The sequence below is a fragment of the Armigeres subalbatus genome, chromosome 2 (assembly GCF_024139115.2).
Source record: "Armigeres subalbatus isolate Guangzhou_Male chromosome 2, GZ_Asu_2, whole genome shotgun sequence".
Lineage (NCBI taxonomy): Eukaryota > Metazoa > Arthropoda > Insecta > Diptera > Culicidae > Armigeres > Armigeres subalbatus.
The window spans coordinates 82375408-82392221 of NC_085140.1; the positions used below are offsets into that span (position 1 = coordinate 82375408).

Consider the following 16814-nt stretch of genomic DNA (forward strand, 5'->3'; position numbering starts at 1 on the left):
ACTTCCGGAGGAATTACTGGAGGAACTTCCGGACAAAGAATTTCCGGAGGAATTCCTGGAGGAACTTCCGGAGGAATTACTGGAGGAACTTCCGGAGGAATTACTGGAGGAACTTCCGGAGGAATTCCTGGAGGAACCACCAGAGGATTTCCTTAAAGAACAGCCGAAGGAATTCCTGGATGAACTTCCGGATGAATTCCTGGAGGAAGTTCTAGAGGAATTCCTGGAGGAATGAATGGAGTAGGATTTCGTGAATGAATTTCCAAATGATTTACTGAAGGAACTTCCGGAAGAATTTTTGAAGGATTTTTGGGAGGAATTCCTGAAGAAATTTTCAAAGGAATTTTTGAAGGAATGTTACAAGGATTTTCTGAAGGAACTTCCGAAAATTTTTTTGAAGGAACTTCGGAACTTTTCTAACGAAGTCCCGAGCTCCGAACGTAACTTCAAGGAAGAAGAGGAACTTCTTAATGGATTCCTGAAAGAACTTCTGGAGCAATTCCTGAAGAAATTTCCGAAGAAACTTCCGGGGGAATTCCGGAAAGAAACTTCGATCACAAGCCTGAATGAACTAGTGGAGGAATTCCTGAAGAAGCAGAAAGGAATAGAGAATCTGGGGTAGATATATCCATCCAAAAGTAAATTTTGTAATTCGCGAAAATCAGAGCGCGTACATGATCGTTTTTATCATGATCTGATTCGTTGTGGCCCACAAACTGCCAGTGCCCTGGTAAAGTCCGGTATGGTGATCATATGTTTCGAATCAAGACAAACACGATGCCACGCACACCACCATATCCAATGACAGGTGGAACTGAAAACGTCTTTTTATTCAGGGTTCGGGTTGGCACTGACCCAGGTTTAAAAACGAATTCGACATAATATTCATAAATTTAATGCTAAAACAGGTTACGATCTGTTTGTGACGCAAATATTTTACACTTCACATAATTTTTGTTAAATTTTGAGATTGTGTCAGCCTAATATTGACAGGATATTACAATTCTCATTGCACTAAGAGGTTTTACGTAGTTTACGTCGAGTGGTCGTGTCTTATACACAACCCTTCTGATTTTTTTTTAGATTACGGCAGTCCTGGTCGGCAATTCTGTATATTGTGACCAAACAATGGCGATTTTTTCAATCTTTAAACAAACGGCAGTCTCCATCTCCAGTCGATTTATGTGGCCGTGAACTGCTTTTTGCGACCCATAAGCAATCCATTTTTTTAGTTGACCTATAAGGTTCCAATTGTTAAGCGCATCCTGAACAGCTGATGTTGTCGACAGTAGTCCAGCTTTCGTGTACGTAAGGACTACCGGTTTAAACATAATGCTTTACCTAATGAATTGAAACATGTCTCAAATCCACACCTGTTTAAAAGCAAAGGAGTATCTTGAAGGAAAAATCAATGAATTCTTAATTTAAATGTAAAAGCCATTACGAACGAGTTAGTTTCTATGTAGATGTATTTATTTTGAGTTATGATTTGGTTTTTTAGTTTTTCGTTTGCTACTGTCATTCATCTGGATCCCTTAAAAGGAGAATATCTCCACTGGGATTCTGTTATGAAATTTTGATTAGTTATTTTCACTCTCGTATTTAGATTCATAGTTGCTTATCTTCTCAGCTTTAAAATTTAAATTATTCGAATATTTTTTGCTTTTTTTGTTGCCAGCTAATAAGCTGAGATAGTTGCGTCCATTACCAGGAAGTTCAAATTAGAGCTTCTTGGTGTGGGGGAGAGCGGCGGAAAAAAAGAAAAAAAAAACAGTGCATTGTTTTGCAGATTATTGACTTTGCATGACGAGGGCAAATGATTCTTTCCATGGTGCGTTGACATATTTATTTCTGGTACTGCATATTTACTGTAGCTAGAAAATTTCTGAAAGTCGAGCAACGTCGAGATATTCCAGTACTTTGTCGGCAACCAAATGATGAACACGGATGTTTAAAAGGCGAAGTCCACTTCTGTAAAGTTCAAGAATTATGTGGCAAAGAAACCCCTGTTCGAAACCGACTAACAAAAGTGTTTCGCATTTGACTCAACTTGGCAACCTCTTAATTGTATCGCACACCCGTACAAGCTGGATAGTACAGCGAACGGCGATAGCCCTTGCGTCACCGACCTGGCCGTAGTCCATCGTCGGTCGATCTTCCCAGTACCAAGTAGCATGTATTCAAATTTATGCATGTCTTTATCGCTGTTGCTCCTTCCGTTCCACGTGCCATTCCAGAGCCGCCGCTGATCATCGACTTTGTCGCGTGGAAGCGCTGCTCAATTTACATATATGAGCATTCTTGATGTTACATTTTTTTCGTTGTCTCTCATTCAGCGCAAATGTGTCTTCATCGTACCGTCACCATTCATTCATTCATTCCGTCTACAACAGTCTACACCCATGTTATTATGTTTCACACATTTTTTCCCCGTTGGTACGAATCGGTACCGCACCATGTGCCCGTCCGTCACATCGGTCGGTCCTTCTGTCCAATATGTCACGCTGGACGAGTGTGAGAGATTACTGTGCAACAGTTTAATACCAATAATAACAGCTCGGCTACGGCTAGGGCTGTGGGACTGCAGAAATGCAGTAAGTTAGAGTGAGGTAGGTACGGCACGATTACGACAGCGACGTCGACACGATGCAATGGAATGTTGGTGCACATTTTTTTCCCTGTTTCCTTCCGAGGAATTTACATGCATTCGGGAAAACTTAATTGCTGCTTCCCGGACCGGGTTTTAATCGTGATATGCGGTGTTGGAGGAGGAGGGGAAACGTTTCGAGGACTAAATTGGTGCTATTTTCACGGTGCATCCCCTGAGGTACTTAGGATGTGACTCGGAGCGACGGGTCTTGAATTTTTAATGCTCTTAAAATTAAGCTTCGGGGAATGATGGGGGATATGCGGTTTGTGGAGATTGGGTGCCCGTTACGATGGCATTCTCCGTTGGGAAATAAATTGAGGGGTTTTATGACTGCGTCATTTGTAGAACTAGATTTTCTTGGCGTTGAATAGTAATAAACGGTGTTTAAGTTCTGTGCACATGAATTCTATGTAAGAATGTACTCCAGGAATAAATGAACGTATTTATGAAATGTATGTGCGTGGTAATGAAGGAGGAGTGTCGGTAGTTGTGTAATTCGGGGTATATGACTTCTCATGCGAATGAGTGTTTTCTTCCGTCGATGTTTCCCAAGTTGATAGCAGCACTGAGTTCATCTCCATTCTGGTCCAAGTTTCAATGATCCCAAATATAATTGTTAGTTTATTTCGCGTTGAATGCTTGTACATGTTAATTAGTGTCATTATCATTTCTTCATTCATGTGAAGTTTTATCAATAACAAGCTAGTCGCCGTGAAAACTGCTCCCATCAAGTCATTTTATAATTGTCATTTTTTGGCTAATAGATAATTCAACGACTTCCATTCCGAATAAAAGCTTCCAGCCTGAGAGGCTTCGATAATTTATGATTTCTGATCCCAATTTGTGTAGGTAGAAAATGTTTCAGTCATCAATAAAAGAACATATTTTTGAACTGGAAATTTCCGATACTTCATTAATTATACTGCTGCTTCATTACGTTGGCGAGGAACCATCAACCAGAGTCAATATAGCATATAATCACATCAATGCCGCAGATTGTGCTGCGAACGACAAAAACTTTCTGCGCCTACCTACATTGGGCCCGGGCATTGCGTGCCTAACAACTTCAACGGCAGAGTTGTGACACCACACCCGCGCACCCGGTTGTCGTTCCTGGGAACTCTTCGAACCCGTGTCCCGTGTGGGTATGCTATTAATTGTCTCAAAAAGCAGTTATTGTTTCATTTGTCCCGCTGGTACCTTTCTGAAAGTTCATTTTTCTTCGAAACGAAAAATAAAACGACCATAAACCCTTTTCCTACGTCGGCCGTCGCTCTGCGGTGCGTCTACAGCCCAGCAGGAACCAATCGACGGGCGACTGTGGATCGAGTATTGTGTGGGAGTTTGGGCACCGCATTTTCGAGTGTGTCGCCTCCATCCACGCTTCGCTTGGAGTCGTAGATTGCATTTGTTGCCCGAAATCTCATCTTATAAACATAATTTCTCTTCGGAGATCCATTCTGCATACTATTTGGTTTTTTTTGTGCATCCCACACCTTTTTCGGTGGAAAAATTCAAACAGATCCACGTTCCGAGTGGCACTATCTTTCTAACTAGTGATTTTGGAAAACTGGTACATATTTGAATTGATTAAAAATATTTTCAATCTTTTCACCTGCAAAGCAAACGGGACATCGATTCAGATTCAACTTCCGGAAAAATGTACTCTCGTTTTTCATTTTCAAAAGTCAATACAATCGTCATATGTCTTAAAATCGATAAACTGAGTAAGTATTCGGGAATGATATCCACGGCATACCTTTTCCCAATAAACTCAGTGCTAACCGATAGCAATATCCTTCCCGTGATCGAAAGGGTATAGCATTATTCTAAAACGACGACCCACGTTCCCGAACGACGCGCACATTATCGATGAGTGGTAATTTATATACATTTTTTTTTCGCCGCCGGCTCTGTCATGCCGAGAAGGTCTCAGCCCCAGCAGACGACTCTTCCCCCCAATCGCACTTTCATGCTGCTTTCGAGAGGTACTTCGCATGTAGGTACGTGAAAAATTGCTCCACCAATTGGAGTGATGATTTAATGTCTGCCAGAGCGCTGCAGCCGGAGCAGCAGCATCAACAGTGCGGCGGTCGATCGGTGGTGCTGATGGCGTTCACTTGAACTGCGGTAGAATGATTTGAGCTTTTCAAATAGCTGCAGGCACTTCAATCACTTACAAGAGTAGCTATCTGCTGGGAAAGGTAATTTATGCAGTTCGAAGCACCGCGCAATCAAGAATGTCTTAGTTTTATGGCCGCCTGAAGTGGGCGCTCGTGCTCGTTGTTAGTTGTCAAATCATCTGATCCGATTTGGGTAAGCTTGGAGTAGGCAGGTTGCGAGTCGAGGATTAGAGATTACGATTGTCATTGAAATGAGAATGATGGATACACTTAAACCGCTGAGCACCGCGAGTGGGTGTTGGATGGATTCGGAGATTATTAAATAAAGATATTTTATGACTTGCTCTTTTGAATTAACATAATTATGAGCAAGATCGTATAAAATATTGTAAATTGAATTCGTTTTATGATAAAAATAATCAAATTCATTCTAAATAATATGAGCAGCAGCGTTTCATATGGCAATTGTGAAATCGAGTTTAACAATTGGCAAGCAATGGATTCTGCATGGAACTCAGAAGGCAGTATAGAATTTGTGTTTCTGTCTGGATATAAATATGCACTGAATTGAATAATCAAAATGAACGATACACTACCCTTGTAAAGATATTACACTAAACTTACTAAACAAGTTTATTTTTAATGTTAAATTGAAAAATATGACCATGTGGAAAATAAAAAAAAATCTAGCTAATTTTTTCTTTTTCTTTTTTACAGATCCTGAAGAACAACTACTAATCTAATACAAGGTGAGTTCCACTTTTTTTTTGCATGAATTGATTATTTTGTTATTTTGTTTTGGATTCAAGGAGTTACTGTGAGAAGCTACAGAGCGGACTCAATTATCCGGAGTGTTGAAAAAAAAAAATCACTCTGGATAATTCCCATTCGGATAATCTAGCCAATGTTGCTGAAAATATAACCTTTGTTCAAATAATTCTTATTCCAGTAAAATGAAAGCTTAGAAAATATCCAGTTGGTTCGTGCATGGGTTCTGACGGTTTTGGTAACCTTTAGAGATGTGCGCCGATCCGCAAATCGTCGGCGGCAGCGTTTGTCATAATTTTGGTCGGCAGCGTTTTCGGCGTCAAGCCGAATACTATTTAACCACCGGCAGTGAGAAGCGCCATGGCGATTTTGTCTATTGCGTTTGTTACCTAAAGATTTTTCAGAATATTTTTAAGACATTAACAGAAGAATTTTTTATTTTCGCCGGAAAAATCTAATCCCTAGCCAATTATTTCAAGCATTTCGGATTTTGACGGGAAATACTCTGAAGTTTCAACGGAGATTTCTTTAAACTTCTCACGGAAATTCTTTAGAGTATTTTTTTCCAAAAGTGGATTTTATAGAATTTCCACATAAAAATTGGTATTGGATTTTTTGTACTTTCAAGGATTTTTTGTACTTGTTTCAAATTTTTAAGGAAAATGGTTCAGATTCTTCGGAATTTCCACAGAAAATGTCACATGCTGAACAAGTAATACGGTCAAAAAATGTCGACCAGGAGGGTTTGTGGCCTTTCGGTCCTTCTCGTCGAAGTCATTCGGTGGAAATCCTTTTTTTCAAATGCCACTTGACCGAATAACATGTTAGGGCAAGAGTTATCTAGCCAACTTCCATTAGGGCGAAACGGTTATAAGGTCGAAAACGGTTTTGCCGAAAAAGTCATTTGGCTGAAAACGGGCGAAGTGGTCATACGAACCCCAACAGATCATTTGTCCGAAAATGGTGTTTAGCCGAAAATGTGGTTAGGCCGAAAATGTCGTTAGGCCGAACGGACCAAAAGGCTGAAAATGTCATTTGCCATATCGTCATATGGACAGAAATATAACCTCATTCGGCTAAATGGCCCTCTCTGCATTTGAGCATTTCGACCAATATCGCTTTTGGGTCAGATGAACTATTCGGTCAAACAAACAAAACCTTAAAAATTTGACTTCAAAGTGAAATTCTTTGGGCTTCAATGGGAAGTCCTTGAGGATTTCCACGGATAATTTAATAAAATTTCCAAAGGGAATTCTTCAGCCTTTCCACAAGAAATTGTTCAAAATTTGCACGGATATTTTTTTTCCACAAAAAGGCAAATCGGCGAATTTTATCGAAAAAGCACCAGGATTTTTAAAATGCATTTGTTTTCATATTCTTAGTATGGATTTGATGTTGAGGTCTAAACATGTTTACTATGACGCTACGGAAGATCCGGAACATCCGGGAAATGCCAAATTAATAAATATCATTGTAAAGCACCATTTGCAATGATATTATTCGAATGGATATTATTTCATATCATTTATTCAAACTAAGGCCAGTGTGGTCTCTGCAGTGATCTTTTAAAAAATCCGGATCATCATTTCATCGTGAGGACAAGCACAAATTTTCTTACTATGAGTATGGAGCTGGTGTTGTAATTCATACATGGCCTATTTATGGTGATTATCCATTTTTTTCAGATAAATATTCCGGAGGCATTTGGTGGAATTTTGTCCCAATATCAATGCCGTACTCAGAATGAACTTACAAATGTTTCTGAAAAATCTCGGTGCTTTGATGAACTTCATCATGAATTTGCCAATTTTATAAATGTTTGATTTTGGATCCCTTTGAAAAGCGAGAAAGGCACTTCCATCATTAGGTGGATCAATCTGGCTTCTTTAATATAAGTCTGGCACATATTGGGTACGTTACAGCTGTTTTATCTTTGGATGATGGGTAAATATATGACTCCGGTTAATCGAGTCCGCCCTGTGTTATGTTCGCAAAAAGACAAATTGTGTGAAAATGCATTCGTTGCGTAAACACGTCTATACGCAGATTTTTTAATTAGTGAATGAGCTTTCTCTGCTCTATTATACTAGAAAGAAACGAAGGAAGGGTTTGCAGAAATCGCTTTTGATAGATAATGAACAACGATGATAAAAGTAAAAACATCTTCGAATCACTGCAAGCTATGAAAACAAGTGCAAAAAAACATAATCAGATACGACGGGCACGCTAAGGAAGCTCCGGAACGGATGGAGTATTGTTATACTGATCGATAGGAGTTGGGACTGGATCTAGAGACGTACAGCGGAGTCAACTGAGTCAATACTGATTGTTATCCGGTAACATCACTCATTTTTTTCTAGACCTTTTATTTACCATGCCGCCGAATATTTTTTAAAATGCCGATGATGTTTTTTTTACTTTAATAAAATGTTTTCCACATGGTGATTTGAGAACTGTTAAAGCAGTAGCTTAAAATGGATTAAAATTAAAATAGACCTCCGGAGGACTTCCTGGAAGAACTTCCGGAGGAATTCCTGGAGGGACTGCTAAAGGAATTCCTGGAGGGACTGCCAGAGGAATTCCTGGAGGAAGTTTCGGACGAATTTATGGAGGAACTCCTGGCAGAACTTCCGGATAAACTCCTGGACGTGCGTCCGGAGCTGTTAGCGTTGATGCTCTGTAGCAATGAAGACCTCTTGATAGCAGCTTGTGGTTTTGGCAGCTTCAAGACTGCAACTTTATTGCTTTCAATAATTGTAACAATGTTGTAATTATAAACCTACTTACATTTAAGTTTCATGCTCCACTACGAGTTGCGACTCCGCTAACTATGCTTCACATAACAAATAATATAGCATTAGAACATTCTATGCACTAGATATCTACTATATGTTCTATTTCATATTTTGACAACTAGTCAAACCGCATACAATGGGGAGCTCGGGACACACTAACATGCTGCAACAAATCATCCTGTTATTTTCAACATACCCCGACCCGTGTTGTCCCGAAATCTTCATTGTCTTTTGCATAATTCCTAAGCTATGATTCGATACCTTGCATGCCTTTTACATATAGCTGTGAATCCGGCAACCCTGTTGCATATAAGTTGTTTAGCTTTGTGCTCCGACTGAAAACTACAAATAATAGTCGCAAATTACCACTAAAAATCACTCACTGCTTTTTGCTTGCTGCTACATGAACGGTAATTACCGTCTGCCACCTAAAATCATCTGCGTGCGTAAAGTAAGTACGTAGGACCTCCAAAGAAATTCCACCGCTGTGCTGCTGCTGCTGAGCCTGACCGCCATATTGCCACTTGAAAGTCTGTTGAAAATACCCACCAACACCTCTAAGCCACCAGCTGCTGCTGTTATTGTATGATTTTATTGCTGCTGCTGCTGTTCGTTGACTGATCTATGCTGAAAATCTGCAGACCATAAAAAGCCTTGCTGTGGCTGTTCGACTGTAAATTAATGCTGTTTCTGCATCAATAAACGGATATTTTTGCTGGTTGTTTTTATTCACCCAACGCTGCGCCATCACAGCCTCATCCGCTACCCTTCACCACCACATGCTTCATAATTTGCTACATCAGCTGTACACATACAAGCTCCAGTGATTGTGATCATCCGCCACGCCAACTCTTCATCGCAACATCTTTACCTACACTACGTAAGTGTGTAAATAAGTGTACACCTACTCTCTCGTTACTGTCCGGGTTAGGTTTGACAATCAGCTCATAGTCAACGAACAAACGTCGTTTTTTTTTGTGAAGCGCCAAAGATGGAAAAGAAATCCACTGAATCAACATTTCAAAAGTCTTCTATCGCATGCAAACCTGAAGCTCTCGGACGCCAAACGGTGGGATAAATCGGCTTTTTATCAACGAATGTACTCTTCAAGCAATCGCAAGCAGATGTGGTGTAGAATTAATGAACTAATAGGCAGCGTAACAAGAAACGAAAAGCTGCTTGTTCTTCAAACAAATTGAGTTGAAAACACCAACGCAGCTGATATTGGAGGCATCTTTAACTCCTTTTTCTCGTCAGTTGTGGATAATCTGGCAAGCCAACTAACCTCGGATGGAAACATCAATAAGTTCAACACAATGAAGACATCTAACAGATCTATGTATCTACGTCCAGCATCAAGGGCTGAAGTTATAAACATCATAACTGGATTAGACGCTTCCAAAGCTACTGGAATAGATGGATTTTCTGTTGCTGCATTGAAACAACACTGTGCACCATTGTCCCACATACTATGTAAGTGCTTTAATGACAGTATTGCTGCAGGTGTATATCCTGATTGCCTCAAAAAGGCACTTGTATATCCCGTCTTCAAAAGCGGAGACCCAAAAAACCCGAATAACTATAGACCAATATCTGTACTCCCGTCGATGAACAAAGTTTTTGAGAAGCTTATATGCACACGAATCAACAGCTTCCTGGATACTACTAAGCTGCTTTGTCAGCGTCAGTTTGGGTTTCGACAAGGGTCGTCAACCGAGGTAGCAGTTTTGGAACTTGTTGATGACATTGCTCGCTCGGTGGATCAGAAAAAGTCCGCAGGAGTTATATTTCTGGATCTCTCTAAGGCATTTGATACAGTAAACCACCAGATCTTGCTGAAAAAACTCGATGCATACGGGATTCATGGAATTGTGAATGATTTCCTTTACAACTACTTGACTGGCCGTCAGCAACAAGTGTTTGTGTCAGGAATTAAAGTGAGGCCTCCCCAATGAAACGCGGCGTACCATAAGGAAGCAACATCGGACCCTTGTTGTTTCTTGTGTATGTGAACGATATTGCGAAGCTATATACAGTTGAAACGACATCCAAGATTATTCGCAGATGATACATCAATTTCATATGAAGCTTCTACGTTAACCGAGTTGTACCAAGATATGTCATATGATCTGCATTTAATGATGGAATACCTTGAAAATAATCTATTGTCGTTAAATTTGGAAAAAACTAAAATTATGATATTTGGCATGCACAACACTTCGTGCTATCCAGATTTGATCATAAATGGAGTGAAAATAGAAGTAGTAACCAGTTTTAAATACTTGGGCGTATACATCGATAATCGTTTGAAATGGGACGTCCATATCCGTCAAGTGATAGCCAGTTCTTCACCGTTATGCGGAATCATCCGGAAGCTGTCATCCTTTGTTCCACAACATGTACTACTGAAGATGTATTTTGCTTTCATACATAGCCGATACCAGTATGGTATAGCGGTGTGGGGTACATCCTATAATACGTACCTCAAGGAAATACAAATTCAACAAAATCGGTGCATTAAGGCTATTTATAAACTTCCACTCCTACAACCAACAAATACGCTGTACACCACCCTGGAGAATAATATTCTACCCATATTAGGACTGTATGCGTTCCAAACAGGAGTTACGATGTATAAAGTAGTGAATAATGTAAATCTTCATCATAACTGGACCTTCAACGCTGCCCCCCATGAACATCGCACGAGATACGCTCACCTCTTACAACAAACTGGGTTCCGCACGGAGATCGGAAGAAGAAGATTTGTTAATCTAGGCCCAAGAATGTTCAATCTGTTCCCCGAAAGCATAAGAAACTCGAATTCAATTCATAGCTTTAAGAAAAGTCTGCGAATTCATATAAAGTGTAACATAAATAACTATATAGTACGTTAGTGGTTAGGATACCATAGTAAGTTAAGTCGAACTTCACGACCCTTTAAAAGAACATAAGTTCAGTAGGGATCATAAGCATTCGTTCTTTAAACAAACTTGATAAAAATAAAAAAATGAACATATAGCCATCTACCCTAGTATATTTTGCATGGCTCACATAGATGAACTTGCACTCGCAGGCACATAATTTAGTTTCTTGCAACAATGTGATCATGATTAATATTCAACATCATATCAGAAGCTTCTGGTTCTCTAAAAATAAACAATGAAATAAAGTTTCTGCATCAGTAATTTTGTCCCTTTGCAGTGATGCATCTGCAAGATGCCAGTTAATTCATTGTGTTACCAATCATAAACATGATCACATCATTTTACAGGACACAACTGCTCTTGTTCCAATTCTAGATATGTTATTCATAATTTGGATAACAACACTGGATAATACTATTGACTATGCAGAAAAAATCTTCGATAGTGCGTGGAGTGATCCACTGACCGTTTCCTTGATGTGTATTCCTCTCCGATGAACAATCTATGTATCACGTCATGCTTACGAGTACCACTACACGATCCTCCTGGATCGAAACCCGTGCGACACCCAGCGTAGAGAGAAATGCAGTCAAATACATCATGTAGTCTTCCTACGACCAATACATGTGGCTCGTCTGATAACGATCCACATCGTATTATTACTGCTTCTCTTAACGAAATTTCTATTCTCTCGTTTCTCCTGCACCTTCTAGTGTGTAAGGCAATATCAACTAAGAAAAGACTGTTGTTGTAGGACCTGAAATGCGTGGATTCGCTCATGGTATCTAATTTGTCTTGAGTGACTAGCATGGTATTAGTAACCCAAAACAATGTTTCTTGGATTGGAGTATCGATAGGAGTTGATTTACAAATACTTTCGGGTAGCTTGTTATCTGCTGGGTGCCCGCCAATGTGATCTCTACTGGCGATCGTGCTTACCACTACTGTGTTCGATCTCGATGTCGCCGACTTGGAATTAATAACGAAATTTTTCGATATACCACTAGAATTTCGTCTACCCCTGGAAGTATCAACCATCACTGCTGGTTAGGGTGGCTCAAAAACACTTTTCTATTTTTTGATGGGCCGCCCTCTTATTCGGTTTAATTTGATGCTCTGGACAAAATTTCAGCCAAATCGGACAACGTTTTAGGGGTGCTAAACTCTTTGGAAGTTTATAATGAAAAATGTATGCAGGAACATCGATAAACAGTGATTTACAGTCGGACGGTACAATTTACGATGAAGAACCGTGATACTCTTCAGCTCTTGTAGAATTAAATACAGAATGTTATGCTGAAAACCGCGAGAAGATTAGAGTTTATTGCGCAAAGATATTAGCATTTTACTGGAGTATGGTAGGGGTGAATTAATTTCTTTTCAAAGTCAAAAGAAACGAAATTTTCTCAAACTCCACTTCAGAGAAATGTTAATAAGATAGCCGGGCAAACTCTAATCTTCTTGCGGTTCAAGATCTGAATGAGTATCATAGTTCTTCATCGTAAAATGTGCCGTCCAACTGCAATTCACTGTTTTTGGATGTTTCTGCATGCATTTCTCCATATAAACTTCAAACGAGTTCAGCACCGCCCAAACCTTGACCGATTTGGCTGAAAATTTTGTCCAGAGCATCAGGGAGGGCATCAAATAGAACCGAATGAGAGGGCGGCCCATAAAAAAAAAAGGAAAAAAGTTTTTCCCATACTAATTTGAGCCACCCTACTGCTGGTGTTACATACAGAACAAGCGGCTCCATACTCCGAAGCCGTTTGTCATCTTCGTTTACTCGCATTGCTGATAATTCTGCACTTTGATGATAAAACTGTCGGTTATTTTGATTAGGTTCTGAAACTAGACACACTGTTTCAGCTTGCAAAGAAGTGACACAGACGGGAGACACCATATCCACTTTTACTTCAAGTTGGGAGGGTGGTGCTAACCGTACTTTGTTCACATGTGTTGAAGGTGGAATCTGTTCATTACCGTCTATGACAGCCGTAGAGGGAGGCGAACTGTAAGGTTGAATAGTTTGTGGGATTCTGATAGGAATATCAGAGCACCTGATATCGAATTGAAGGTTAGACACAACTTTTTCATCCATCAAATTTGCTTCAACCAGCGGTTTTTCGATGATGTCTTCTCCGTTAATATCGTACCTAGCTTTCGTACCTTTCTTGGTTTTGTAGAACAGATGTACCCTACTGATAGACTGCTTTCCAACCTGCTCCAATTCTTCCAGCTTCCGTTGGTATTCTTCCCGTGAACGCCGACTCTCTTCCTCATACTGTGACATTCGCTGCTGATGTTGTTCCTCCAGTAACTTCAATCGATGCATCATCCGTTCTTTACGGATACTACTTTTACCGTCGGGATGCCCCATAGCTGCTTCAGCTTTGGTTAAAATTAAATTCTTGAAGTTTGTTAGCGTTGATTCTCTGGAGCAATGAATACTTCTTGATAGCAGCTTGTGGTTTTGGCAGCTTCAAGACTGCAACTTTATTGCTTTAAATAATTGTTACGATTTTGTAATTACAAATCTACTTACATTTAAGTTTCATGCTCCACTACAAGTTTCGACTCCGCTAACTATGCTTCACATAACAAATTCTATAATATAGCATCAGAACTTCTATGCACTAGATATCTACTATATGTTCTATTTCATATTTTGACAACTAGTCAAACCGCATACAATGGGGAGCTCGGGACACACTAACATGCTGCAACAAATCATCCTGTTATTTTCAACAGGAGCAATTCGGAAGATTGTTCAATGTATGAAATTAGCTCACGCCGAAAGGTTTTATTCACTCTGCATACTCTAAAGGTCTGGGGGAAGTGTTTTCCGTTGAAGCATGTGTTAGCTCTCTTTGAGAGAGCAAATCGCACGATTCTGTCTGCCAGAAAGAAGGTCGTCAAGAAGAAGTCGAGTCAAGTACGAGACACTGAAGACGGCCTTACTGTTGAGGTCGAAAAACGTATCTGTCAAGATACAATTAAGTGGTGGAATTCATGGGATTGTACAAACTCGTCTTATGACAAGAGAAAGAAGGTGTTAGTGTCGCCAAAATTATTTAATCATTTTTCAGTTTACAATCTCAATCGGAGAATTTGCAGTAAACGTATAACAAAGAGACTGGCAACAATGGGGAAGAGCTTTATCACTCGTGCAGCGCGTCAGCGAGAGGAAAAAAGGAGCAACGATCAATCACGGATTGAGGAGATCAAAATAAACAAACTTCAGCTGATTCAGGAATATAAAAACATATGCGCATTTTTAAACAACTTTGGAAAATACCATAAAAGATTACTACAGCAATCTTCTTAAGGAAATCCTCTAGATATTACCTTTGAAAATCCCGAGGATGTTACTTCAGAAATTTGTAAGGATATTCTTCCAGGAATTCATTCAGACATTCCTCCGGATATCCCTCCAGAAACTTTTTTGAACATTCCTCCGGATATTCGTTTAGGAAATCCTGCGGATTTTTCGTCAGGAATTTGTCTAAATATTCCTCAAGAATACCTCCGGATATTTCTTTAGGAATTCCTCCGCATATTTCTTCAGGAATTCTTCCGGATATTTTTTCAGGAATTACTCCAGATATTCCTCCAGATATTCCTTCAGATATGTCTCCAGGAATTCAACTGGATATTCCACCAGGAATTTGTCCGGATATTCCTCTGAATGTTCCTCCAATTATTCCTTCGGAATTTCTCCAGAAACTCCTCCGAATATTCGACCAGGAATTCCTCCGCATATTCCTCCAGGTCCTCTGGCTATTCCTCTAGGAATTCGTCCGGATATTCCTCTAGCAGTGCTTCCAGAAATTCCTTCGGATGTGCCTGCAGGAACTCTCCCGTATATTCCACCAGGAATTTTGTATTGTTTATTTATTTATTGTTTAATTCCTTCAAAAAATCCTCTGGATACTACTTCAGGAATCCTCCTAGATACTTTTTCAGGTATTCCTCTAGAAATTCCTCCAAGAAGTCCTTCAAATATTCCTTGAGGAATTCCTCCGGATATTTCTTCAGGAACTCCACCAGATATTTTTCTAGGAGGAATTTCTGAAGAAATAGTCTAAGGAATTCTTGGACTGATATCTGGACGAGTTCATGGAGGAATATCTATCAGAATTCTTGAAGGAATATCAAAAGGAATATCTGCAAGAATATCCGGAGGCACTCATGGAGGAATATCAGGAAGAATTCCTGGAGGAATATCCGGAGGAGTATCTGAAGTATTCTTGGAGGAATATCCTGAAAAATTCCTGGAGGAATATTCGAAGGAGTATCCAGTGGAATTCCTGTTGGAATTTCTAGAGTAATTTGTGGAGGAATTCCTGAAGAAATATCCGTAAGAACTTCTGGAGGAATATTCGAAGGAATCCTCAGACGGATATCCGGACGAATTCATGTAAAAATATTCAAAGGAATGTCCAGAGACACTCTTGAGGAATTCCTGGAGGAATTTCGGTCGAATATTCGGAGGAGCTCCTGGAGGAATATCCGAAGAAATATTTGAAGTAATATTTGAAGGAATATCTGGAAGAATTCCTGGAGGAATATCCGAAAGATCCTGGAGGTGTATTCGGAGGACGAATATCCTGAGGAATTCCTGGGGGAATATCCGAAGGAATTCCTGTAGGAATATCCGAAGGCACTCCTGGAGGAATATTCGGACGAATTCCTGGAGGAATATCTAGTGGACTTCGGGGAGAAATATCCAGAGGAATTACTGTTTGGTTATTCAGAGGATTTCCTGGAGGAATATCCAGTGGCATTTCTGGAGGAATATTTAAAGGAGCATCTGGATGAATTCCAGGAGGGATATATTTAAAAAGATTTTCCTTTTAAATTTCATGCGGTTACTATACTTTTTATTACATGCCTCAAATAATTGGAGAGTGGTACTGAGAAGCAAAAATTTTAGTTGTACAATAGTTTAGTAGGTATTTAGAGATTAATCCAAATTTGAGAAATAGTAGGTCCACGAGATTTTCTAGGAACATTCCAGAGATTGTCAGCGTGGATAAGCGAAATTCTCTCCAATTTCGAGTTATAGACATTTTAGTTCGAAAATAGTGCTCTACTGCGAGAAAGCTTCCCTCAAACCGTCAGGTATTATTTACCCTTCTAAGCTCAAGAGATTTGGTTCGGCTTGACGGAACCGATGGGTTTGTTCGCTTCAGGTTTTGTTTGTTCTCAATGGTTAAATAGTTTTGTTGGTCCTCAAGCTTGTAAAAAAGGTTTCGTTCGTTCTCTAGTTAGAAAGGTTAGGATCGTCCACAAATTTCACAATTTTTTTTGTTTTTTCCCAAGCCTTGAAAAACTGGTTCTTCCTCCAAGATCTGTTCGCCCTCAAATGTCTAATGGTTTTCTTCCTTTAATGCTACAAATGTTTAGCTCGCCTTCCAGGCTTCCAGGCTCTACTTGTTGTGTTCGCCCTCAAGGCTCTAATGTTTATGCTGGACCTCGAGGTACGAAAAGTTTTGTTCGTTAGCAAAGGCCTCAAGGTTGCAAAGGTTTTGTTTTCGTCCTTGAAGACTTC

At 39.8% G+C, this 16814-nt stretch overlaps 1 protein-coding gene across 3 annotated transcripts in view; it reads left to right on the top strand.

The window, feature by feature from the left end:
* Positions 1-16814, top strand: part of LOC134209513 (bifunctional heparan sulfate N-deacetylase/N-sulfotransferase) — a 612835-nt gene that overhangs the window by 134893 nt on the left and 461128 nt on the right. For all 3 annotated transcript variants that reach the window (XM_062685493.1, XM_062685492.1, XM_062685495.1), the window contains exon 2: positions 5491-5522. The gene's annotated coding sequence lies outside the window, so the exon portion shown is untranslated. The remainder of the gene's footprint in view (positions 1-5490; positions 5523-16814) is intronic.